At 42.6% G+C, this 25,439-nt stretch overlaps 1 protein-coding gene across 5 annotated transcripts in view; it reads left to right on the forward strand.

Annotated features, from left to right (window-relative positions):
- The first annotated feature begins 22,484 nt into the window (after nt 1–22,484).
- The window catches only part of LOC109043168 (uncharacterized), an 83,337-nt gene continuing 80,382 nt past the window's right edge, over nt 22,485–25,439 (forward strand). For 2 of the 5 annotated variants that reach the window (XR_011900433.1, XM_019060278.2), the window contains exon 1: nt 24,277–24,596. The gene's annotated coding sequence lies outside the window, so the exon portion shown is untranslated. Of the gene's footprint in view, nt 22,532–24,275; nt 24,597–25,439 lie in introns of those variants that run through there. The other 3 variants (XM_019060277.2, XM_072303760.1, XM_072303752.1) reach the window with 3 other exon arrangements.

A 25,439-nucleotide genomic window follows, 5' to 3' on the forward strand; every position in this document is an offset into this window, starting at 1 on the left:
TATATCACAATATGCGTAATGAGATACCTCCTTGAACTTAGATTTAATAGCTAGTTTGTGACGGATTCCGTTTGTTCTACATTGCCGTTGAGGGCCGTTTAAGTATTATACATAATGCACTTATTCCAATTTGTTATCCTCCCCCCCCCCATACCCTTGTAACGCACCAGTAACGCAGCCCTTACAACCCCTTTTATTGAAGTACGTGATGCTGACTAGACCCCCCCCCCCCCCACTTTAAAAAAATCAGGAAACCGCTGAGAAAACAGCTTGAAAAAAATGTGGGATTTTTATTGGAGATATTTCGCTGAAATAAGAGTGTTATAGTTGATTGTCGTATAGTTTGTTTTTAAATATGCACCCGAGGCAATTCCAACACTCATCGACTCCGATGAAAATTCGTTGAACGAGCGAGGGAAAGGAATATTCCCCGTAACAACGGCAACCTGTGTTGCAGGCTGCCAACCTTGCCGCTATCCAGGCTGTAACTCAAGCGGGAACAAGATAAGGCGGCTCTGAGTTCTCACCTATCCCGGCTTCATCAATGCAGCTAGTTGTGCCAAATGCGCCGAGGTTAATTCATTCCTGGAACTTTGTCATTGCCTCGATCACACCTGTAATGAGAGGCAGTCAGGTGAACGCCTCAGCGCCGGAGCTTTGGTGCGTGCCCCAAGTGCTTTCGATTTTGACGCACCGCGAGAAACGGATATGACGGGATGGCGGCGGCCAACCGCCTAACCTTTGCGTCTGTATCGATATGTTTGCTTGTCTTGACGCTGCCAAAAAGAAACCTAAGCTTGTTTCCGCTCCGGAACTCTTTGGTTCCTTTCCAGAGAATTACGTCAGATCTGAGTCAGAGTCGCTGTATGCGGATGATGGAATCGCACCGATCCGGATTTTGCGATTTCAATGAGTTACCCTAAGTATAAAGCGCACGCTTTCTATGCGATTAGATCGAACACCATCCATGAAGCTCACAAACGCACACTGAAAAAAAAATCTCGGTGTATTTACTATAAGAAAAGGGTAAAATTACCAATAATTCAGGGTTCTATTTGATCCATGATCCCAGTTTTTTCTTGGTAAAATTACCGTTTATGGAATTGGTAATTTTACCGAGAAATCTCGGTAAAATTATTGACTTTCTCGGTAATTTTACTGGACCCTGGTAAAAACGCCAATATTTTTTATCGACTGTGGTAGAATTACCGAAATAAAATGGCAAAGTTACCGGGAATTGATTACCAATAAAAGTGGTATTCTTACCTGAAAAAAGAACAGTAAAAATACCGTTTTGTAGATAAGCTTACCAGTCTGTTGTGATAAAATTACCAATGATTTGTAAAAATAGTGAGATGGTAAAGGTACCAACTGACCATGGTAAAAACGCCGATAATTTTTCTTCAGTGCGGATTTTGCGATTTCAATGAGTTAGCCTGAGTATAAAGCGTACACTTTCCCTGCGATTAGATCGAACACCATCCATGAAGCTCACAAACGCAGCTTCTAAAATCCGACCATGGTAAGCATGTATCGATCGATCTATCTTAGAGGTAGTCCCTCAGTGGCCGGTGAAACGCCCATCCATATCTGTCATTAATAACTGAAAAGTGATATTTTCGACATGAATCTTCGTTTTTCGCTCCCCTAGAAAAGTTGGTCTTTTACTTTTAGCACCCTTGCCCGGTTAAAGTTCGTGAATGTAAGCAGCTGTGTCAAAAATGACACGTGATTCCATATCATTTTTTCATCATCGCTAATCTCAATATCTTTTTTGTTTCAGATTGTAAGTATACTTTTGCGTCACTCATGTATTCCGAGGATTTCCTCAGTAACTGTTATACTTCACGTAAGTCACTCAACCGACACGATGTAATGTTCTTTATGAAAGCTTTTAATCAAATTTTAATATCGTTACCCTACGAAAAACTATAGGCAGCGGCTAGCTAATCAAATTATTTTGTATATCACATCATTCCTATATACTCCGCATCCAGGCACACTGTTCATAGAGGCTTGTGGTGTGTAAATTATCATCTAGCCCTGTGATACCAAGCGAGAGGCATTAAACTTTTGACCCTCAATCTTTCCGTGAGATCATGCACTTGGTTTGCATGACGCCTAGCACTTCACACAACAATTTCGACCCTGCTTTTCTCATTTTGCCGTTCATTTTCCGTCGTATTCCTCACTGAAGAGACAATTCTGATGCATGCAACTGATTATGTCATAAGCAGCCTCTTTATTTATGCTTGCCTGCTTTACCTCTAGCACTTATTTTCTACGTTAGTTATTTCGTTTTTTCTCTCTTCCTTCTTCCTTTCCTTCATTTTAAAACCTGTGACTCAATTGCAGAGGTGTAAATGACCACCATTACCACGCTTTTGGCATACGTCACGTAATGCTACGGGACATAAGTAAAGTGACTGAGAATTACTCTTTATCATTATTGCTGAGAATTGAGCATATCCGTAAATTTCAGTGGCGTGGCGTATTTTGCGATTTATCGATTGATCTTCCATTTAAACAAATGGAAAAGGATCGATAGACAGGGTGAACCCAACGAATACCTTAAGAATCGATTCTTTACCATAGTTTCAACTGGAGAAATATCCATAATCGATCATTCGCACTTCGCCTCTGATAGATTTTGGATAATCCACGTTGTTTTGAGCACTTCTTTATGCATTCAGAATGCGATATATTTCCTCTTGCCTTTATTACGTTGAATTTTTTTGTCAAATTTGGTAAGTGAATTCAAATCTTACGACAGCAGAAATGCGATCTCCAAATTTGATAAAAATAACAAGAAGCTGGAAACATGCAATTAATCAATGCGATATATCCCATGCCGTTCTGACACAAAATATGGCGTTCATCGAATCACCTTAAGAAACAGCTTTTTATCTATACGAAACCTCCATTTTTCGAAGTGCCCTTATAAATGCAACTATAGGATCTCATTTGACATAACTGATGTACGAATTAAGAAACTCCTTTCTATTATGGCAGGATGTCTCGCTTGGAAGTGGATGTTTATTTCCTGGTGACACTATCTCGAGCCGATACACGAGTGTCAGAACAATGCTTTTCGCACCTCTCATATACTCGTACTTTCTCTGCGGGTCGATTGTCGAATGGATATCGAATGACCTTGATCGATAGATAGCATTGCTAAGATAGGGATTTATCGATTAGGATCATTCGATAACGATTCAAGAATCGACCTGCTCCGGACTGAGGCAGCCCGCAGCTTGCTTGCCAAAAGGAGCAACCTCCAGCCAACGCACAGTGGATCGAGTCAATTAGAGAGGTCGGACATTAGAATCATGGACAAAAACTGCGAATTTTTATGTTTGTTTCGTCACATTTTAAATTCTAAGAGGTGCTTATTGAAGAAAATTTCACGAGAAAAACCAGTGGAACCACTTTTAGAACCTCAAAGTTTCGTATAAACGGGGTTATATGCGTTTGAAGTTTCCAAATTTTTTCCGACCTCTCCTGTTGACTCGATCCACTGTGCGACATACGGCGGGCGCTCCTATTAAATGAGTCGTATTTATGTGCCGGATAATTGATACGTCACACCGAGAAAGCTTTACAGTTATAACCGCAGTTTATCAACAATGAACTTTGATTCGTCGTGAAATACGGCGCCGTCGAGTGTTAACCCAAGCCGGAGCTTTTAAATCGCGACCCCCCGCATAGGCCACCGCATTGTAACCTCTCTCACCCGTCCCTCCTCTCTTTCTTTATTCATCAAAAACGGCATTCAGGTTACTGAAACCTCAATTTGAGTCTTTGTTTCATCGTATTTCACCGTGAACAATCGGGCGCGGATTGTCATTAATCCTCAACACCCATTCCGAATATGTTTGATGGAGATGTGCGAAAGTTTTGTTTTCGAAGATGCACTAAATTCGCAGCGCAAAAATAGGATCCTGCGAGAAGAAAAATTAAAAAATACGGCTGACTAAGGCTACAAATGTGTAAACGCCGAGAAAACCGGACAGTTTTATTCTAATGTGACGGGCACGAGCCTGGAGCACAAGTCAAGACTTTCAAAGATTTTTCTTCTAAAATACTTTCTTAAACTGCGAACTTCTCAGTCCGGCTTAAGGTTTTTTGAATAATTCTTCTACAAATTTTTGCATTCTTTTTAATAATTGCACCGTACTGACAACACTGTTTCTTCGACCGAAAAGGACATCTTATTGAAGCTTCCCAGTAAAAGAAGGTCGCTCGCTTTCAGAAAGATTTTCAGGGTTTTTAGTCATCATAGATTCTTCGCGGGAAATCGTTGAAATGTGCCCGGAGATGTAATAAATTCGTATTTTGCCAATGGGGGGGGGGGGGGGGGGGCTAGTCTTTGAGCGAAAATGGTTCGATATTCCGATGTTTGCTTCCTCCTGCTACACATTCACATATACCTACTTGGACACTTCACACAGCTTTGAGTAACTGTACTGCCGTGCTAAGGAAGAACGCCGTATGAACATTCGAGAGTTTCCAAATTTCCTTAGTTAAAATGTTTATTTTTGAGGAAAGTCATAAACATATTTCCTTGGAATTTTCAGGAACTTTAGATCAAATTGCAAACGAAATTATCTGAAATACTGGAAGAAATATATTCAAAAATTTTCCTGAAAATTAGAGATCTGCCAGAGGAAATTTTGCAACTCTTAATAGCTCATACGGTGTTTTTCCTCAGCATGGCAGTGTTACGATGGGCACTTTCCCGGTGCTAGCCGGTGTTGCCGGCGAGATAGTTGGTCCGTGTCCTGGGTCCCGTGGCAGGCCATCTCTAATTCTCCTTGCAAGTTGTTTGTCGGGACAAATCGTGCGAATTTTGAACGAATAGCCCTCGCCGAGTCGCCGGGAGTTTCTCTCACGCGCCCCGGCCCCGACCCCCAAGCTCCGATTCGGTCTTCGGTTCCTGAATCCAGGTCCCCGACGCCCGACCCGAGTCCCCAGACCCTCCCTCCCCCCTGTGACTTCCACCGCCACACAATGGATCGAGTCAATAGGAAAAGTCGGACAAAATTTGGAAGCTTTAAACGCTTATAACTCCGTTTATACAAGACTTTGAAGTTCTGAAAGTGGTTTCATTGGTTTCTTAGTGAAATGTTCTCCAAGACGCACCCCTCAAAGTTTAAAATGTGACGAAATAAACATCAAAGTTTTTAGTCTTAGTCAAAAATTTCATGTTCGACCCCTCTAATTGACTCGCTCCACAGTGCGACGCGACGTGGGAATTTGGGTGCCTTTGAAATGGACAATCTGGACTTCCAATATGTCAGGTAATTTTGTTCGCAATTTTACCTTAAGTACCTAAAAATTTCAGGGGAAACATTCAAAACTTTCCCCCAAAATAAACAGCATTTTATCAAAGGAAATTTGGCAAATCTAGAATGGTCATACGGCGTTTTTCCCTAGCATGGCAGAATAGTTTGACGCAATTCATGAGGCCCCACCGAGAGATATCGTTTCCACGCTATGAATCTTATAAACAGAAGCTTCTCACATTTCTGCGGAGTGAATTTATCGGACGGTCCAAGATTAACTTCATGTTCTACATGGCGGCATCGCGGCTCGTTCCACAAACAATGCCGCTACTATTCCGCAATAAACCTGTCGTTTCTTTCCCCGGTTTTGTCATCCACGGCCCCCTTTCTGTCCTCCTCGTTCCCAAGGCCCCAGTCCAGGAGAGTTATTGAATGGTTCCCGCTTTACCTTTAGTCCTCCCACGGGATCTCCCTTTCCTGACAAGGCAGTGTCAGCACCGAAAATTAGGTTGATTTTTTGATCGGTGAGTTTCGAAGCGAGTGCATGGTGCCTTTCAAGTTTTACTCGTCGTTCGTTCTTTCGGAATTCCTCTTGCTGAGCGGTGTTTTTAGACTGCTGGATTCAACAGTTTTTTATCGTTCGAGAAGACTGTTCGAGGCTTGACGAAGGGCGGAACTCCCTTTCCCACCACCCTCAAAGATTAACCGTTTACCTCTACACCGAAAAGAAAGGGAAGTCGATTTAACATTCTGGATGTAAAAAAAGTGCGTGCAAGAACTTATAAAATGCTGAATTACCCGCCACAGCAGTTAATTTTACATCTTGGCTTTGCCGAAGCAACTGCTGTAGGGAGTAATTCAGCATTTTATAAGTTCTCGTACATTTTTTTTTTTTTGACATCCAGAATGTTAAATCAACTTCACATTTTTTTCGACGTAAGCTGAAGGTCAGCCCCCCCCCCCCCCCCGCTCAAATTCCTTTCGAAATAATGTAAATACTTTCCCGTTTTTAATCGGTCAAAATTGAGCAGAACGTTAAAAAAATATAGTGGCAGAGTTTAAAAGAAGGCGTACATAAGGAACTATGCAATTCCTACTGACTCGGTGAAAAAAAAGTGAGGAAGTCATCGAATGCTTCGTCTTTCAGCCTGCTTAAATAAGATCTGGTCCAATTAATATTGGACTTGAGTAATATCGGTAAGATTCTACTCGAAGGTTTTGAGTTATAGTTGGCTATCATCGCTATAACTCGAAAATGGACAATTTCTCAAGCAACTTCTGAATGGTTGCAATGTTGAGGTTCTTGAAGGTGTACGCGGCGTCCGAATTAGTTGATAAACTGCTCTTGCTTAACACCGTCTTCACCTCGTTGGAAACGATCAGAGGCTTCAAACTCCATCTCATATTGAACGTAGCAATGCCAAATTCGGCTGGCTCTCCAATTTAGATTCGATAGCTGTATGTATTTCATCGCAGTAAAATAAACTCTTTACGGGATTTCTTGATTGTATCAGTTCACTGACTGATTAAAGATTTGATAGCTAATTCGCCTGCTAAAAAAAACCTCAACTGACCGTTCAAATATCCCAACCGCTGCAGGCTCCCGCTCTAATGGATTCGTTCGTTAAAAGGAAAATGTTTACAATTTTTGCTCCGTTACTGCATTTGATTAATCACTAGTATACCCTCACTCCTCGAATCTTTGTGAGCCACTATCGTTGCCCTGCTAATTAAGAATCTGATTATTTTTATTCATTAGTTTGGACCGATCTCTCGTGAGAGCCTTTTACCACAGGGGCACGCCGTCTAGTGCAGGCCTGTTTGTGAGTGGCAGAATCCCACCGAAAAAGGAAGGAAGAGGAAGTGGGAAAAAATAACAGTTTAAGGTGCCAATTTGGGATTTATTCTCGCTTTATTCTGTAATGAAGCCTTTCCCAAGATGGGATGATGTCCGAGTCAGCAGATGGATTTATTATTTTTTTTCGAGCCGCGCCAATTGTTAGATACCCGTCCGTCAGTTGCGCCGCGCCGCGCCGGCCGTGGCTAGTTGCAATCGAGATTCAGAGCTTTGGATACGTGTCGGCCCCGACTTGGAGTATGATAAAAGTGTAATGATACCTCGCAATGTTGCCAGCTCCTCGGGAAATACGTGCATTTTGAGGTTCGGGATTTTTAGCATTATCTCTCTGAGCTTTTTTCATTTTAGTAATTTTATGAGGAGACAGGGCCGGATTTAGGGGGTGGCCACATGGCGGTAAATTTAGGGGGCGGCAAATTCTGCATTTTTTAAAATATAGGTATGAAACAAATCGGATTCAGAAATTTAGAAAAGGCGACAAAATCTCTCATCTCTAGAGAGTATAGTGATTTCTAATTTTCGTCGTCTTTCGTCGACCGCCGCCGCACCGGTAAAGCTGCGGATTGATTGTTGAAATGGAGATGTTGCATGTGTGAGGAATTTGCGATTTGACTACTGATTCTAATGTAAAAGTTCGCGAGAAACACGATGGTGCCACTGGTTTTCTCTGAAATCAACTCCTGAGCTCAAAAAAAGCTCTCAAGTTGACGCCAAAATGGAGGGGATATCCCACGCTATCCTGAGAGTCCACCTCTACATCAAGACAAACTTTCCATGCGAAGATAGGGAGCAAATACATTGACAGGGCTGCCGTGATTTCAGTTTGTAGGAGACAGCGCCTTTAATTAGTCGAGTTGAGAGAGAAACCAAACACGCAATTTGACCTGGAGCGTCGCGGCGCCGAGAGCAATGATGACGAAGACTCTGAGATGAAAAGGAGAAACCCTCGGCGCAGCGGTCGGCATTTAACACATATTAGCGCCTACAAGACTGCATGAATACTTCACTCATTGCGTCAAACGCAGCGCGGTCAGCAGCCGTCGCCGTGAAACGCATAGCGCCTACAAGACTGCATGAATACTTCACGCATAGCAATAAACACAGTGCGGTCAGCGTGATGCACGTAGCGCCTACAAGGCTGCATGAATACTTCACGCATTGCGTCAAACACAGTGCGTTCAGCGTGTCGCGGCGGCGGAGGTTAAAATGATTAAATCACATTTATGTTTATTCTTTCATAATTTTTTCGTTGATTTCTTATAAATGGAAGGCCTTATCCTCATAGAGATAAGTATACAGAACTTAACTTTCGCGCAAAGTTCCGTGAAATCTTGCTGGTGTTGACACGGCTTTCACAAAAAATGTGTCCAACACGAGTAAACGCGTCTTATGCACCCCAACCCCTCCGGCACGTTCACTCGATGTTTTTATTGATGTTTCAAAACGAATGAAAAGGGGGCGGCAAAATACAGGCGGCCCATGGGCGGCAAGTAGGTAAATCCGGCCCTGTAAGGAGGAATGAAAGTCGGCCACCATCATTTGTGATTGGTTGAAAAGGTTAGTTTCTATGGACTAACCATAGGGTCTCTCGTGGGTTGCCATTAGTTAGTCTATTATCTACCTTCTTTGTCCATTGCAACCATCCGCTTGCACCAATAGGATCCCTTCATACACGGAGAAAAAAACTTTGTGCATGGGACCCGAAGTCAAGGTCATATGGATCTCTGAAGTTTTTTGATCACACATCCGAAAACTTGAAGTCGAGCTGCTGAAGTTTGGGTCAGACATCGAGGCACTTCGGTATGTACCAGAGTACTTCAGATGTGTGACCCGAACCCTTCGGTATGTATCGAAGTAGTTCAGATGTTTGGCCCGAACTTCGTCAGCTGGACTCTAAGTTTTTAGATAACTTCATAAGTTTGTCGGATGTAACTAGATATCCGAAAACTTCAGAGATCCATATGACCTCAACTTCGGGTCCCACGCACGAAGTTTTTTTCTCCGTGTATCTCTTTTGTCTCCTCTGTCTATAGCTTTGTCTAACAATTTCAACAATCAGCACGCTGGGGCAACGAGAGGCTAAAACTCAACTTTAGGAGGTATCCCTTCTGATTTTCCAACCAAACTTGACTTGTGAGCATCAAAGTTTGACTGCTTGTACGATAGACACGCAGCAACAGCCGTGGAGAGAAATAACGAATCGTCTTCAATAGAGTTCGTATTTATATGGACAGTAACGGTGTTTAACAAATTGCTCATGGCACCAATTGCCAAGTCCTCCGGGACTTGTAACTTCAGGAGTGTATCTTTGTGAGATTTTGCCGTAGTTCTGACAACCTTATCATGGATGCCGAGAAACTCAAGTGGCGCAATCAGGTTAAGTAAACACTTGCGGAGGAAAATCTCACGAGGCGACTTTACTGCGAGTCCGAGAGATATCTTTGGCCGAACTCGCGTGCTTTAAAATGTGTTCGTAAAAATTCCATAGCGGATTCGTATGTATTCGAAAATATGGCAAATTTTTAGAGCATTTAGTAAAAATTTTAGCCTACCTCGCGCTTGCGTTGTTTTCTCGAATCGAACTGCGCTGCTCGCAGACAGGTTGCGGCAACAATCATTTTTCACAAATTAATAAGGGGGAGATACAGTCGGACCACGATTGGTCAGGCTATATTTTCTCCTCATTAATTTGTGTAAAATCCACGCATAATGCATCTCTGTATGAATCATTTTCTCTTTCGAGCTTCTCCAAAATTTACATGTAAATGCTGGATAGAAATGTATTCATGTAAGTGACTCCTTTCGAATTTACAGTGATTGAATGATGGTATGTGTTTTAAGCCATACCCTGAGCTTATATAAAAAGGCCATAAGAGAAGAGGGGAGCTAGCAAACTGGACAACTGTCTCCTAAGACGTCTGTTTTACAATAGTAACTTCTTTACTCGAGGGAGTTTTAAGCAATTCCCAACGAAATGCCTGAGGCAAAATTTCTACGCACAATACCTTCCCAAATAATGTTTATTGCTGTTTTGTTGAAGCGTGTTTTCGCCGCTTATCGTTTCTCTAGTGCATCTATCTCATTTCTTCCGTTTTATGCCGCGATAGTCTTTCAGCGTGCGCATAACATCCACGAAAAGCAGAAAGCTATGCATGTTCGTTTTTTACTTGTTGGAACCCTTCTTGAAAGTGTAGAAAGGATAACCAAAGATTGCAACGATTAGGAAGAAAGTTCAAATGCTATCAAATTTGATTTGATTTGAGGCTTCGAAAGTTTTACACGTCCCATCACAACTGGTTCTGGACAAAATTTTGAAATTATGTCTATATTAGTATGTTTTCTCTTGTGATTAGTTGATCTATAAAATAATGGATAGTCACAAAACTGATCCACAGTTCACGACAGCATCATTTGAGAGCAGAATTTTGTTCGGACTGCAGAAGGGGTTAACGGTAATGGGGTTTTAGACGAACATCGCCGCAATGATGCGTTTTATGCGCAAATCCGCGGTGATGATAAGGCTATTCCTGAAGAGATTTGCAGTCATGACTTACGCAGTGATCCTTGCCCCGTTTTCGATCACACTTTTATTGTGTGTTCCATCAACGACGTCACTTTTCACGTATTCTCACCCACTATACCCAGTGTTTCGTAGGAAAATGGGAGCTTTTGCGTCATAATGGCATCGTTGCGCGCGATGGCAATGCAAGTCGGTGGCGGAAGGAATTGATGTTGTGGCAGGTGCAACGAATTTCGGTGGTTGGTGTTTTTCGTTGATGAACCGACTCCAGCAGGACGCACACCGGGCTCCTTCTCAGTAACCGTGGACCAGAGGTCACGGCCTCCGAACCTGACTTTTCATCGATTATTTATTCCTTAATGCGGGACTACTTCGTGGGCAAGAATGCTTTCTTGTGTAATAGTGACATTTTCAAGCATTACAATAATTAAATTTCAACTCCCTTATTTCCTTGATTAAGACTTGAACACCGGAAGAACAAAGAATAATTCGAAGTGTACGAAAAATCCGAAAAAATGGGAGGGGTGGTCTTTACTCTTTAAGTCCTCAGATCTTTAGGATCGAACTTTTTATGAAGCTATGCAGGGATTTTCAGCTGAGTATTTTTTTCTCTTCTCTTTTTTCTGTTTAAAACAAGGACTTGAACAGGAGACTTAATGGGATGTGTGAGATTTGACACCCCCTCTTGTGGTGGCCATATTCCTCGTCGGTTTTTAAACTCTTCTTCTCTATTAATGTTAGTTTGCGTAACGTGATGACTGAGTCGTGCAGGAGTCAAAGAGTGGCAGTGACCGCCCTCGCTCAGTTTTTAACAAACACAACGCTAGAAATGTCCAAATCGAGACTACTTCATGTAACTTTGTCTATGCCAAAAATATTATCCTAAAACTTACACGCGCCTAAAGCTCCCTCGCGTTTTTCGATTTCATTCAAGCTAGTGTTACATTAGAGGTGTTTGGAAACTTTGATTTGATCAATTTTCTCGTTCTTGGCGTACTTTCACGCAAGTTCTAGCATCAAATTCAAACGGAAGATAATCTCAATAGTCTCCTTTTTTCATAAGAAGGTTCCTCCTAAGAAAGTTCTGGATTGGGTCCCCCCTGGCAGGAAGCGTAGAGGACGCCCTGCCAAATCGTGGATTGAGGAAATAAGGCAGGAAATAAGGAGATGCGATCTGCCGGAGGAGCTCTGGCAGGATCGCTAGCAGTGGCGGTTGGGTGCCGCAGAGCGCACAGAAGCGCTATGAGAGCGACTTGTTAGTTAGTTAGTCCTTCTTTCATCCCCTAACCATTCGCTCTGCCTTGGCAAAAACTTTTTTTTTTTTTTTTTTTTTTTTTTTTTTTTTTAAATAAATAACTTTTTGAGGTAAATAAGTTAGGGACCATCCTTAAATTACGTTACGCTGTAGGGGAGGGGGGGTCAAGGAGAGAGTTGCGCCATTTTGTTTTTACATGTTAGAGGATAGGAACCTTCGTCACAAAAGCGTCTTAACGGTGAGGGGGGGTCAAATACGCCGAAAAAGTGCGTTACCTAATTTAGGGTCGGCCCCTTAGTTTTAAAAATCAGCAATAATTTTAACTGATGAGTGACTTGTTGGACAATCCGTTTGACAAACAACGCCTAGTTCAACTTTTGTTGAGTGTTGTCCCCTTTATGTAGCTGCCAGCTTATTTGGCGACGACCGACACTGGAACCGTAATTCCGACTAATGGCGTTTTCACGCCCCGCTGCGGCTCGGCTCCGACCATTGCTGTCATGAGATAGCCATCAATTGACGGGGTTTTCCATCGAATAATATGTGGACAAAATCGTAAATCTACACGCATGAAACGGCAACTTGGTTCTTGGCTCGTGAAACTCGCGTTTGAGTACGCTTTACCCCCAACTCAAAACAATTGTTAGGAAGTGGGGGAACCTCTGAAATCTGAACGGTCGATATGAAACACTGTGCTACGGTACATGCGGCAAAACTTTTCTCTCGGTAGTGTAGCGCATTTTTTTTAAAATATTCATTTGAATGGCTTCAACATTGTACTTTGCGGGTTAAAGAATTTGACCTTTACTGCCTGCATCCAAAGCAGACGCCACAGGAGGGCCAGTGCAACCCGTGGAGTAGCCGGTCCACCACACAGTGGATCGAGTCAATATGAGTGGTCGGACAAAATTTGGAAACTTTAAACGCTTTTAACTCCGTCTACACGGGGGAAAAAACACATTAGATCTAGAGTCCAGACTCTTGAAAGCATTGACAAGAAAACTTACTGTTGATTCAATCAGATTTTTGCTTAAATCAAAAGGAAATCCGCTCAAATTAAGAGGCTTGGTTCTTGATTTAAGCAAAAGTCCGATTGAATCAAGACTATTTTTTCTTGTCGATGTTTTTAAGAGTCTGGACTCTAGATCCAATGAGTTTTTTTTTTCCGGTGTATACAAAACTTTGAGGGTTTAAAAATGGTGCCATTGGTTTCCTCGTGATATTTTCCGCCAAAAGCACCCCTTGAAATTTAAAATGTGACCAAATAAACATCATATTTGGCAGTTTTTGTCAGAAATGCCATATCCGACCTCTCCAACTGACCTGGTCCACTGTGCGGCATGCCATGCAGTAACGAATTTCAGCGGGAGCAACAAGCACCGCAATGCGGAGGAATGCAGCCAGTGTTGGGTGTTTCGACGAAGCCATCGATCAACGCTTATCGATGCGAAAGAGACGAGGAGACGAGACAAGTGCGACCGAGCCCATCTATAATGAGTCGGGGGCCAGGCCCAGGTCACACGAATCGGTCCATTTCGAACCCCCATCACTCGATGAGCTCTGTAACGGTTCACTTCTAAGGGCTTCAGAGCTCATCTGAGTACGTGCACAGTTCTCTAGAGCAAATTTTATCGATTAGCGATTAATTCATTGATAAATCGAATGTCTTTCGATTCGAGCAATCAATAGATTGGTAAAATTTAGTTCAGTGTTTCGACGGATTGTTTACGACAGATCGATTGAAAATTAAAAAAGTCCTGGCTCCAAGGTCAAATTAGCACAAAAGTTGCTGAGTGAGGGCTGTTATTTTATGGAAAAGCAGGATTTCAGGATAAAATACGGAAATAGTTGTGTCGAATTTTGCTGAATTATCATCAAGAATGTTCAGCACGCATAATTTTGGATTCTCTGATTCAGCACAGTGATTTGCACAGAGACAGAGACCCTCCCCTGGTATCCTGGCAATGGCGGAAGCTCTTACTTTCGGTACTTTCGTTTTGCGACCAAACCGAAGTCTAGGAGACTTGTTTTTCTCATGACGTCACTCGAAGCTCATCATCCATCTGGTAGGTTAGGTGACTGTTGCCTTCTTAGAATTGTTCGTAAGGAAATGTTGAATCCCCGAAATTAAAAGCTTCCACCTGTTGCCAAGAGGCCAGTATGGAGGATCTCTGGTCTCTGGATTCACACCTGGGAACTTTGGCGGGGATTCCAGGATTCAGGTTATTATTTTATGTATCGTTTCAAAACAGGCTAATGGAGAATTTGCATGCAAGTTTTTTTGCTTCATCTGGAAGTGCCTTAAGAGCTGATTTTGCCGTATTTTTTTATAATTTTTTTCTGCAATGGGAAATAGTATAAAAATCTATTCAAAAGTGAGAAAATGCGCCGCTTAGTGACGTCATCTGGCGGCATTTCCCATTTAAACGCATGTATTTTAGCAGATTAGATCATTTTGTTATATATCCTCTAATAATTGTTCAATTTATGAACCAAGTAAGGGTATCCTCGTGTTCAGCTCACTTGGTAGCGTCCATTCAAACACGGAATTCATCAAATTTCAGACACCTGCAAATTTTCCATCAATCGAGTACTCAATCAATCGACCAATCAATCAATCGATTAATCGACCAATCAATTTTCAATAACTTCTTACTGAATTTTCGACTATTCAAAAAGTCGATTAATCACCCAGGTAAAAAACTCTTTAGAGCTTTTAAGATGAGGTGTGGACTGTGGAATGCGTTCCTCTCCGACACGACACACATCTCGCCCGAGAGATTGGGTCAGGTGTTCGCGGTGGGTTATAGACGTGCGACGCCGCGCCGGAAAACAATATCGCCAAGTGAGAGCCGACAGAAATCGATGCGGTTGATTGATGGATGCTTTCGCAGCCAGGTTTATGAAAGACCCGGCCCGGCAGGCGCAGACCCGGGACCCGGCTCATCCCGCCGTGATGGATAAACCGCGATTCGCGAGGATGACAGATCCACCGGCGCTGCCGTGCTAAGGAAGAACGCCGTATGAACATTCGAGAGTTGCCAAATCTCCCTTGATAAAACATGTATTTTTGACGACATTCATGCACATTTTTCTTTGAAATTTTCAGATATTTTAGATTAAATTGCGTACAAAATTGTCTGAAAATTTTGGAAAAAATTATTTACAATGCAGATGTTGCATGTCTGAGGAATTTGCGATTTGACTATTGATTCTTATGTAAAAGTTCGCAAGAAACACGATGGTGCCACTGGTTTTCTCTGAAATCAACTCCCAAGCTCAAAGCTCTCAAGTTGAGGCCAAAATGGAGGGGATATCCCACGCTATCCTGAAAGTCCACCTCTACATCAAGACAAACTCTCCATGCGAAGATAGGGAGCAAACATATTCACAGTGATGCCGTGTTTTCAGTTTTAGAGTCCCAAAATAAAGTGGCAGCCCTGTCAATGTATTTGCTCCCTATCTTTACATGGAGAGTTTGTCTTGATGTAGAAGTGGACTCTCAGGACAGCGTGGGATATCCCCTCCATTTCGGCCTCAACTCGAGAGCTTTTTTTGAGCTTGGGAGTTGATTTCAGAGAAAGCCAGTGGCACCATCGTGTTTCTCGCGAACTTTGACATTAGAATCAATAGTCAAATTGCAAATTCCTCACCCAAGCAACATCTCCATTTTCCCAGTAAATTCGGTTTTTATCGAAGGGAACTTGGCAACGTCGGAAGGCTCATACGGCGTTTTTCCTTAGCACGACAGAGCGGATCCACTCCCAGCCCAAGCCCGGGCCCCCCTCATCACTCATCGAGCTGAAACTAAAGTTACATGAATAATCGGCAAGCTCATAGAGATTTTAGTCCGGAATGAGGACGTGAATTTCCGAAGATCTGAAGATCGATTACGTAAGAAAGGGAGATCGTGGGTTGTCGGCCGTCGAACGTCGCTGAAGCAATTACCAGGGCCAAGGAACCATACCGCCTGACCGACAATTTTGGCAAAAAGACTGATATCAAGAACGTTACCATGGGTTTCTTTACTCAACTCACTCATTAAGTTGAACCTAGTTTATATGTAGATGCCCGAAGAACGTCAGAAAGAATTTCTTGAAGGGAGTGGGTCCAAAATGATAACGTGAGTCAGATAATGGAAGTTGAAAGTGACATCTTGCACGGCGTCTCTCATGATCAAACATTTTGTTAAAAATGGAAATTTGAACCGTATGACGTAAAAAAGGCTATCAAGAAAGATGCTTGTGTGAGGTCCTCCTGGAAGGAGACACCTAGTGAAATAAAGGGTGGCTACACGAGATCGATTAAAAAATGAGGGAGTGCCAGCTGCCAAGGGCCGAATTTTGTCGACTCTCCCATATGAAGTGCAACATCCATCGATGAGTCCAAACCGTATCACCGGCCAATCAAAAGCGCTAAAGCGGACTTAAGTCTAAGTGCAGTCGAGACTCGTCCTAAGTACATCTAAGTACGGTGGAAGGGCCAACAGAATTCGGCACCAGCCCTTAGGAGGGATTGAAGAGGATAGAGGGCTGTGGCGAATAGACATCTCAGAGCGCCTGAAAGCGCTGTAAAAATGGCTCTCACGTATATGTATGTAGTTTCAGCTTGGCTGAATGTCCACCTAAAAGGTTTGAGATTGAAAAACTTGACATTATTTTTGTTTCAATCGTCCATATCCCCTCCAAAAATGTGAATTTCCGGGACGATGATCCTGTGGTGTCAAGAAACTAAAAGATGTCGTCAGTTTAACTCGTATCGTACGCTTGCCGTTACCAATCATTTCGCTTCTTAACCATCTAAAGTTTTCCCCGTTTCTAAAAGCCTCTTTTACAACCTGCGCTGTCAGAAAAAGGTCACCTTGCACCTAGTGCGCTGTCAGCGCTGAAATAAATTTTAGCTTTCAACTTGTCAACACACTTAATGCACGAGTCGGCGTTGCCTCAAGGATGCGGGGTGCCGCCACGCTGTGAACTGTTGGAGTCGAATAATTCGACTTAATTTTTATCAAAATCGTGACTTTTCAGAGTTCACGGTACTGATCTCCGCCTCGCCCCCGCCTAACTCCTACCCCCCTCTCCCCCCGTCCGATCGTCACCTCTGTACAGCGTGGTGCAATAATAATACCGTCCTGTTTAAGACAGACCTCATATCTGCCAATTTTAGATGTATTATCCAATTTTTAGAGCTCTGCAGCCGGAATTAACTTTTAAATCACGGAGGAATAGTATTCAACGAATCAACTTAAAATCAACCGCTGTAATTACTTGTATTGCATTTGACGATTGTCATAAGGAATTTATCACTGACTTCTTTAGACATTTGTCTTATTGTTAGATTTTTTTGTTTAATTAAGTTCTTGCAATTGGATTGATGTCCACACAGATGAAGAGAGTCCAAAGTATATAATTTTCATTGTGAAAGAAAAAAAGTACTAATATCAAATTCCTGACAGAGAAAAGTGGAAATCATAATAAGTATACACGAAGAATGTATGAAACTCGGCGACTTTTTTCTTTACCTTTCGTTAAAGTCTCTGGATCATTATCAAGTTGTTGGTTGACGACTGCCAATCGTCCAACTGATTTTAATTTGTTTTAATAGTCTAAAATGAAAACGCTGCATAGGTGAGTTCTCTCTCTCTTTCTTAAAAAAACACCAAGGAGAAGACCGTTTGTGTCAGAGACAATCGCCGGGTAGGTAAATTGGGGTTATCTAACTATTTGCGCCCCACTCAGTGCTATGTGTGGTCGCAACACTGTTTTCATCTCAGCCCAAAGCCGGCATGTAAGGGACGCAAAAAAGTTAGGGAAGGCTAATCTGTTTGGCTTCAAAAGCTCAAAATTAGTGGATTTATACATTTGAAAAAGTTTTATTCAATAGGATTTTGAAGTATAAATAAGAATCTAATTATTGAATTAAGCAATTGGCTCATCGCGCGTTGAGAAAAACACGTTTGTTTGGTGTTATCTCGGATCGTATTTTAGCCTCAAGTTTTAAAGTCCAAGATAATTTCACAGTGACGGTTTCCACAGCTGTCCTGAATGTTAATGGCATTGCAACAGGCAGAGAGACTCAGAAGATCAATATTTCTGGAAGGGAATTTTCCAGCGTTCTCTAATATCTCATCATTCATTTAATAGTCAAAATTCCAAACGCCTTACCGTAGCCACTTGAAAAGACAGGAGTGTCTGTTAGACTGCGAGGAGCGTGTATCAAATTATTTTCGCTCATTAAATATTACCCTTCGCTTTGTTTACAAACTATCCTCCTGAATCGTGAGATAAATTCAAGAACGTGTCTCAAATTATTCTCTCCGCGTCTAATTTTCCAGATTTCCGTCCCGTCATTTTTCAAACTTAATGGTTTCGGTATTTATGACGACCATACATTTTCCAAGCGATTTTTCGATAATAAATTTAAGAGCTTATCCCATTAGTCACAACGAGGACCTCTGCGAATTTTTCTTTAATTCCGATTCGTAAAGTTGATAATAAATTCGCCGGTGGAATGTGGCCACATGTCAGGCTGTCGAGGCAGGCTCGATCGTTCAAAGCTGTCCGTCGGGTGGTATCTCTGTTTTTGGAGGTCATTAAGTCCGAATTCGTTTCGAGCAAGTCAGCAAACATGACTCGTTTTTCTAATGGACTCTTCCCGACGCCGCGGGAGAGAGAAAAATTGGAGGAAAATGGAAATTTAATCCAAAAGTTTCCCTCGGGGGGCGTGTCGCGTCTGTCGCCGGTCGCGTCCGCACTGGCACCATATCGTCAATCTGCAAGCTCATTCTCTCTAATTGAATTCTAACTCCTGCATTGTCAGCTGCAACCAAGATTTTTTTCTCTAAATTTTAAGCTTACCCTCTGGATTAAGAGGAAGCATTCATTAGTTGTTGTCATTGAAATGTTCATCAATGTTAGGTTAGGTTAGGCTTGCATTGGCCACAAATAATAACGTAAGTCATTTGCGTCTATTTTACACCCTGCAAGTTACGGAAATATAGACCGAGTTCATGAGAAACGCACCGAGTTGCGTCAAGTGTGAACCACGGGAGAGATGTTCCAAGTTTTGAACTTACACTTTGTACAATTACAGAAAGGCGTTGAAGTCTTTTTGATAAACTTTTTTCTCTCTGTGTATGAAGTCCCGAAAAAACGATATTGCAATTAAAACGGCGGTTTAATTAGCGTTATCTAAGTTTTTTTGCATTCCTTATCTGTCAGTTTAGGGCTGAGACGAAGGTTGTGTTGCTACCCCACACATCTGTGTGTGGAACGTGTAATGTTAGTTGACGCCAATTTACCTTCGCGTCTTTTATCTCGATCGCAAACGGTTTTCTTCATGGTGATTTTAAGGGAAAGAGGGGGAGAGAAGGAGGGAGGGGGAGAGAGAGAGAAAAATTGTCTGCAACTTCGTCATTGTGGACAAGATTAACAGTTTAAATTCATCAGCAGGACGATTAATAGTCGTCAACTAACAACAATTTAATAACGATCCAGAGACTTTAACGAAAGGTAAAGAAAGAAGTCGCTGTGTAACTTCCTATGAAATGAATTTGATTTCTGCACTTTTTTCTCCATAATGAAAATGTTGTAGCCGTTATTGGAGAAAAAAAGATAAACGGGGACATCTGGAATCGTGTTGAATAGGGCTTTTTGAACTTATCGAACTAAGTGGGGCCTTTTTTCGAGAATAAGGGGGAACTTTACGTTCGGTTGGAGCCCGGCTAAGTCGCAAGCTCCACCTGTGGTCGTTCGATCCTCATTAACTGGCGGGGAAATTTATCTTATTTTAATTCGTTGGATAATCATCGGCCGTTGTTTTTGTCGTTTTCTCGTGTTTCACGTGGGACCCGGACCCGGTCACGTTCGCCCGATGAAAGAGAGAGTGGTCGTAGGTCGACCCGATTTCCTCCGTTGCCACAGCAGATTAACCCCGACAATTAAACGGCCAATTACTAGCAAGACATATCATATCCTTGAAAAAGAGCTTGGATACTAATTTTTAAGAGCAGCCCGAGACAATGATAATAGTGGACAAACAAGGGGGAAACGGGAAACAGGGCCAAAATGCACAATTAATAAAAACCGAGACGTTTCGACTCACAACTGAGTCATTTTCAGTCGAAAATACAATATAGATTGTAAAAAAACGATGAAAACCTGAGCCCTTTTTGATGCTTTTGCTTTTTGATGACCAAAAAAATTACAGTTTTTACCGAAAAAGCTCGCTGATCGCTGAACACTTCTCCGACACCTATAAAGGCAATTTGGCAACACCGAATTTCCTCCATTGAAACCTATGCTAAATAATCGATTCTTGTAATAGCAACTGCCCCCCTCAAGAATCAATATAAATACATTTCCATAGGTTAAGTGGAGGAAATCCGGCGTTGCCAAATTGTTGGACCCGTCAATGGACACCTACGTATTCGAGCAGTTCTCGCCCGCCCCCCAGTTTGTTTGTTCGTTTGTTCCATTTTTTTTTTTTTTTTTTGATAAACCGTTCAAGATCACCGACGTAAAATCAAAATAATCCTCTCCAAAGGTATCTCTCATGATAATGGCAACGTTGATGATCCGGTGCTGACCATCGCGCATCGGTGCGGCGCAGCGCGGCCGGCGGCGGTGAGTCGTCAATCTTCGTGACTTGGGCCCGGGTCATTTTCGTCAACGGTCGCCAGGGCGCGCCACGGTCGGAGAAAGGTCGGGCGCAATCGGTCGGTAATTAAAAAGCTCCGATTATGTTGCATGTTGACACGGTGCGCTGAACTCATAGGACCCACCCAGCTTGTGGGCTCGCCAGCTTCAAAAACGATGTCAATACAAACCACAAAACAAACCCCGACGTAAAATGAGAAAATATTCTTGAAATGTCTCGATCACAATTTCCGAAAACTTTTCGATGATGTCTGTGCATTCCGTAAGAGGCTTTGTGCAGTTTTTATCCTCTAAAAATGTTTTTAAGCTCGGTTGCAGCATGTATACTTGTTTTCTGCGCTCATTGTCATCGGAATTCATTTTCCACGGTAATTTCTGAGACACCTTACGAGCGAATCGATTGTGATATTACCATCAAGTACCTTATAAATCCTTGAATGGTACGAAAATTGGGCAGTTCAGATTGATGTGTCCAATAATTTGCACTGTTCGTCTCATTCGAAATTCCTCCTTCACTGGAAAAAACGTAGCTTAGATATATGTAGAGTCCAGACTCTTAAAAACGTTGACAAGAAAAAGTACTCTTGATTCAATCGGACTTTTTGCTTGAATCAAACGGAAATCCGCCTAAATCAAGAAGCTCGGCTCTTCGATTCAAGGAACAATCTGATTGAATCAAAAGTATTTTTTCTTGTCAATGTTATTAAAAGTCTGGACTCTAGATCCAAGCGACTTTTTCTCCAGTGTTTTTTATAATTAGGCGCTCATATTTTGCTGAATCCTTGCCAGATGAGGAAGGTTTCAGATTGTCTATGAAAGGCTGAAAGCTTCCTCAACTGCTCATTCGCTTCAGGTCGGACAAAGTGTAAGAGGTGACGATTACTGTGCTTTGTCGTGCTGTAGAAGGTTCAATTTGACAGCAGCGACGAGTTGTAAGTTTGTAGCTCCCGCTAAGGTTATTCAATTAGGCTGATGATTCGTGCGGCTGAGGAAGAACTACGTTCATTCACCATCTCTCCCGGTGTAGAGACGCATTACTCTTCTCCACTTGTTTCGATGCCCCGTGGGCACCGGGCACTGGGCAGGGAACCCAGGCCTCAACCTTTCACTTGGCCGCGGGCTTGAATATTAATCCCAAAAATCAAAAGTCTTTAATCGCCGTTGAATACCGCTGCGCAGACAGCTTGCCGTGTAATACTCGTCCGTTGATTGATGAGTGCCTTTCAGCGTTGCCGTTTCATCGCTAAAAATGGGAGTTCATCCTCTTTGCTGTCCAAGTTTTTGACCCTGATGACACCAGAGACAAGAGACCTTCCATTGGCCTCTTGGTGACGGGTGGAAGCTTTTACTTTCGGGGATCCAACAATTCAAGTCCAAATTGCAAGATTACGAATCGACCCTACTTTTTTCTCTCATTCACATCTAATTTCAAAATCTCAGTTCCATTTTGCTCTCTATGTCAACATTCTCCCCTTACAAACGAACATATTTTGCTTCCTATGCTATTCTTGCATCAAAATTCAAAACTACCACCATCCAAAAATCCATTCTGTAAGTTCTGATAATCCAAAAGTAATCACCGAAATGTAAAAGCTATCTTTAAGCAAGTAAATTTAACAATCTAAGGTACATTCCTAGTCTCTGACGCAAATAGCCTAGTTGCTGATTGCCGTCATAAATTAACTAACTAACTTTAAAAATAAATCCTTTATCACTCATGAAATATAGAATTTTCCAAAATTCAAGTTAGTAATTTCCAAAATAGTCAAGCAAAAATACTCTTGTTTGTGGTTTTATTTTTATTAGTCACCAGTTGGAGACGTCGCGTCGCCTGGCGGAGGCAGCTCTGTAGTAGCGCTCCATTGATACCACATTATTACTAATGACTCCGCGTTTGTTTTTGTTGCAGGAATTCCAGCCAAGTGACGCTCGTTCCAGCAGTCCTCATGTCATAAGGTAAAGCCCATTTCTTTCCCACTTCAGAATTCGTATTTACCTCTTCCTCTCGAGTTGTCGGAACCCTTCGATTTCACGGCACGGTCACATCATTTCTTATGCAAGTTCAAAGTTCAATTTTTAACCGTTGCGGAACGTGGACAGCTCTTACGTAGCTCCGCTAGCGGCTAAATGGCCGACGTAAGATGTTCGCGTAGAGATCCGGGATTCGGGGTGCCAAGTCTTGATGTCACGGGTGCTGTGTACTCTTTCTAAGTCAATTTCGTCTTAGCGGGGGCCCTGGGGTCTCGTTCGATGAGGGGCGCAGTTGAGAAAGTTGGGTTGGCAAACCGCAAAATGAGCCTGCCATGACAGGCCGAGGTGTCCTCGCCAACTTATTGATCCATTAGGGCTGTCGGTTTGTGAGTGATTTTCAGCTCGTAGGGATCCAAGCTGATGAAATAATTTTGCCGCGGCATTATGTAAAAGAGGCTCTGGCGCTCTACACTTTTAGCTTATCGCACTGGGAAAAAACACATGCGCCATCTATGGTCGGTTCCTGTAGATTGATTCCTGAAATCGATTATGGGGTATAATCGCAAAACGATTTGTCAAAATCTTTTCACCAATCCATGTTGGTTCAACTTTTGGAAGAGTTGACGGCGACGAAGATTCCTCTTCATCTCAATCCCATGAAATCGAGGACATTGATTTTTGAAGTCGGTCTCTGTCGATCGATCGGAAAGTCGCTATCGATTTTTGGGGGAGATCATAAATCGATCCGCCAAAATCGATTTTTTGCGCAAGATCGCCATTAGATCGCCGTCAGTGCACTTGTTCGCAGTACCTGAGAGCACCTGGATTCAACTCGATTAAAATCGAACCATTTTTGATAAATTAATGTTGGTTCGAATTTAAAATAGCCGACAACAACGAAGATTTTTCCCCATTTGAATGACAGAAATCGAAGACACCAATTTGTGAGGTCGATCTCTGTAAATGGAGATGTTGTATGGGTGAGGAATTTGCGATTTGACTGTTGATTCTTATGTAAAAGTTCGCGAAAAACACGATGGTGCCACTGGTTTTCTCTGAAATCAACTCCCGAGCTCAAAAAAAGCTCTCAAGTTGAGGCCAAAATGGAGGGGAATACCCACCCTACCCTGAGAGTCCACCTCTACATCAAGACAAACTCTCCATGCAAAGATAGGGAGCAAATACATTGACAGGGCTGCCACTTTCATTTGGGGACTCCAAAACTGAAAACACGGCATCACTGCCAATGTATTTGCTCCCTATCTTTGCATGGAGAGTTTATCTTGATGTAGAGGTGGACTCTCAGGGTAGGATGGGATATCCCCTCCATTTTGGCCTCAACTTGAGAGCTTTTTTTGAGCTTGGGAGTTGATTTCAGAGAAAACCAGTGGCACCATCGTGTTTCTCGCGAACTTTCACATAAAAATCAACAGTCAAATCGCAAATTTCTCAAACATGCAATATCTCCAATTGATCTAAAAAAATTTAAATCGATTTGGGGGGGGGGGGGATCGCAAAACGATCGGTCAAAATCGATCCCTCGCGAAAGATCGCCATAACAACGTTTTCGATGCACTTGTCGCAGCATCTGAGCAGACTGGCTTCCCGCTTCGGTGGAAGGCGCAACTCGGATGATGCAGCTCCGGCCCGAAAGTGGGGGGGGGGGCAGGGGCTACGCGTAAGAGGGGGGGTCGTTGCACAAGGTGCGCGACGATCGGGCCCTGAAAGCCGAAGCAAGGGCGGCGATTAGTGCTCGAGCGGTAATGGGAGGCGACCGTAGCCATCTCCATCTCCGATGCGCCTAGCCAAGCCGTCGCTGATCGTCGAACGTGCATGTTGTGTTATTTACTCGCGGACGCGGCGTCCGACGGGTAACGGAACTCTAATTGCGCGCGCTCGCGTTCCCGCTCCGCGCTTGCGGTCTTGGTGCTGTGCTTGTGCCTGTGCGCGTGTGTAGTGCCCCGCTTGAGAGCCCCAAGCCGGCTCTCTGTGCCATGCAGGATTTTCCCGGCGAGCCCTTTTGGATTATTTTCAGGATTGCCATAGGCAGGTTTGTCCCATATTCATCTTATACTCAGGGTGCTCAGTCAGGGAACGCCAGGAAGTGTCAGGGAATTTTTTAACATTCAGGGAAAAATTGAAAATGTCAGGCTAAATGACGAACGTGTCGGGGAAAAACAGTTAAGCCACCCTTATTTGCTCTCGAGAAGGGGTGTAACGTTTTGAACAACAAATTTTTGCCTGAAAACAATTTAGGATTATGTCTATGCTATACTCACGGCAACCCTGAGTATAGCGTAGACATAATCCTAAATAAAACAGTTACGATCAGTTACCATAATTATTATTTATATTCTTCACCAATAAACAGAAAGATAAAGACATAGTCAGATGATATCAACAAAATGTCAGGATCAAATAGAGTATTCGAATCCGTGCAGATTTATTAATCTGAATTTTTTCTTACCTAACTGCCTTATTATTGAAATTAGGAAAATCAAACCAATTGCTACATGTGGATTACATTTTGCAATAAGGAACCACTATTTCTGGCTCTTCCGTAAAAGCACTTATCTGAATGGGGAAATCAATGGCATATATGTTGTTTCTAAAATGAGCCGAAAATAGTGGCTCCTTATTGCAAAATGTAATTCATGGAATCCAGTCAAAATAAAAAAAGAAATTGGACGTGGCCGTCGTAACTGTGGTCAGGGAATACCGAGAATTGTCACGGAATCTTAAAAAGCCATGGAAAACCTGGAAATGTCAGGGGAATTGACGAAACTGTCACGGAAAAACAGTTAAGCCACCCTAATATGTTCTGTAGAATGGATTTGACGCTCTAAACAACACATTTTTGCCTGAAAAAAATTTAGAATTATGACTTTTTAAG

The sequence above is a fragment of the Bemisia tabaci genome, chromosome 1 (assembly GCF_918797505.1).
Source record: "Bemisia tabaci chromosome 1, PGI_BMITA_v3".
Taxonomy (NCBI): domain Eukaryota; kingdom Metazoa; phylum Arthropoda; class Insecta; order Hemiptera; family Aleyrodidae; genus Bemisia; species Bemisia tabaci.